Genomic DNA, 2,373 nt, shown 5'->3' with positions numbered 1-2,373 from the left:
CACATCCGGTCGTGAGGTCCCTTTCAGAAATTTCATTTTCAAGAAGGCCTACGCTCGGGAGGCCTACGTCCATACAGCTTGCATTCCGAAGTCATTCATACTTTCAAGAGACCCGCATTCAATGAGTCTACTCTGCTCTTCTTCTGTGTTCAGAAGGCCTCTTCCCAAAAACTATGTGCTCAGAGTGCCCACCTGCGTAAAGATTACATCTAGGAGACCTACTTCCTAAGCCCCCATGTTCAGAAGGCCTTCTTGCACGAAGTTTATCAGGTCAGAAATTGGAGGAGACGTCGTTTTTTAAGGCGTTTCTTTCCAAGCTGCGCCGATGGGCGTAATGTCAAAAATTAGAGAAACCTGGGGAGGGTGCGTCAGCACCATTCCCCGCGTGGTGAGACCGATGCAAGTAATCTGTCAGAGCATCGGCTTCTGAAATGAATTCTGCTGGACACAAGGCTCTTTCAAGAAGGTCTGATGAACACAGGATCTCTGCTAGAAGGCCTTCCGAACACAAGTGCTGTACAGACGGTCGCCAAACTATTGCTGGCGACACAGATGGCACCACCGCCTACGCCGAGAGCATCCGAGTCATCACGAACCAGGTCAGCTTCATAAAAAGAGGCATCAATTTGGACACATGTAGATTGTAAACTGTAAGCATGACCCGGCAGTCATGCTACTATGGCGTGCCATCTGGTCGTTAATTGCCAGAATATTTAATGAATGGTACGAAGCGGGCGGTGGCCGCACCCACCTGCATGCGGGCCGGCATTTAGTAACGTCAAGAACTGCGTCCTCGTTTCATTCAGCTGACTCGTCGCCCGGGAGCCACAACGGGGTCCAGATTTGTCTGCACACAGATGCTGTCCTCGGAGGTTGGATGTTGCACACATTTTCGCGACACTGGGCTGCGGTGGCGCGGGATGCTGATGCCATGTCTGATGCTGATACAACTTTGCAACATTCAACGCCGTAACTCCTACAGTGGGTGCATTATTGGATGCAGTTTTACTTAACATTTTATGCATCTCAAACTACCTATAACTCAATAAGAACAGTATAAGTGTATCCCAATATTTCCGCGAGCATGATGCAACAGACGGGGTTGCTATGGAGACTATTTAGGTCGACCAATAGAGAAGCATTATTTGTTGTTTTAATCCATCCTATTGGTAACTCATGCTCGTCTGACCGCAGCCGGGCAGCTTTCGTGCGATAGAATAGCATAAAATCAAGAGCCCTATGGTTTGGTCGTAATTCAAAGATTGTTGTGCATCCTTGACCCGTATTCGCTGGCGCTTACGCAGTAGATGTGCTTCACTTGGTCGTTTAGACAGGGCACATAGCTGCACGCTATTTTAGGGGTGATATGTGCAGCCGAAATCAACTAAAGAAAAATAAAGCTCAGCCATCGGTCCATTGACCGACGCAAATCATTCATATATTGGCTCGGAGCGTAATGACCGAGTGGTTAGTGTGTTGAACTCCCACGTGGAGATCCCGGGTTCGAATCCAGGGTGCGACACGGCCCACGAGCGCTAACGTGGCCAATGCAGCCGCTGGCGCTCGATAAAACGGGTGTGACGACGTGCGTCGCGTTCTCTTAAAAAGAAAATAGATTGGCTCACTACAGCCCAGCGGAAATAATATCATCAAAAGATCAATGGTGTATGGTGCAGGTAGGATCATCCGAACCATTGATCATGCGCACGTTTATTCTTGTAAGCCTAGTCCAGAGAGCTTTACCTCCAACTAACAAGCAGAGCTGCGACGCTCGACAGGCATCAGTAAAAAGGCTATGGAAACCACGAGAACTGAGCATGCTCGGGAAGTGGCAAACGAAGTTGGCGCAAAGGTCAGGTCAGGTGATGTGGCTTTGGAGGACCTGACGCCCGGCAACAGCTGGCATAAGGTGAGTTGTATTTCACTGGAGGTTCATTCGTGGCGTCAGTTAACTGGCTGCTGGTGGCAGGGATTCTTAGGAGTTCCTTCTGGCGCCCCAGCTCGCAGAAGGAGGCTAAGCGGGGGATGCAGTCATCACCTGTTGTCTATGTAGTCGGGTTCAGCGGAAGAGGCGCCAGATGGTAATTACGAGAAGCTGTCAATGGTGGCTATGAGGCTTGCCCCTGAATGCTGCGATGGCGGATCAAGGGTTATGGCTGGGGTATTTCGGTGCCACTTCACTCAGCTCGAAGATCCGCCGAAGCGAGAGTTCTTGAAGAGCCTGCTATATGATGGTTTACGGCAGGTTTTGAAGGCCTTTTTGATGGTTGTCGGCCTGTTTGCCCGCATTTAGCGGTAGGTAGCCCTGCCCTGATAGAGGCTGGCCATGACCTGCCCCCGTTCCAGAGCTCAGATTATAATCTTCCCCTCAGC

This window comes from Pollicipes pollicipes, unplaced genomic scaffold, assembly GCF_011947565.3.
Source record: "Pollicipes pollicipes isolate AB1234 unplaced genomic scaffold, Ppol_2.1 Scaffold_3447;HRSCAF=4054_pilon_pilon_pilon, whole genome shotgun sequence".
In the NCBI taxonomy this organism is placed as follows: Eukaryota; Metazoa; Arthropoda; class Thecostraca; order Pollicipedomorpha; family Pollicipedidae; genus Pollicipes; species Pollicipes pollicipes.
The sequence above is the reverse complement of the archived record's forward strand: the minus strand, read 5'-3'. Positions refer to the sequence as shown.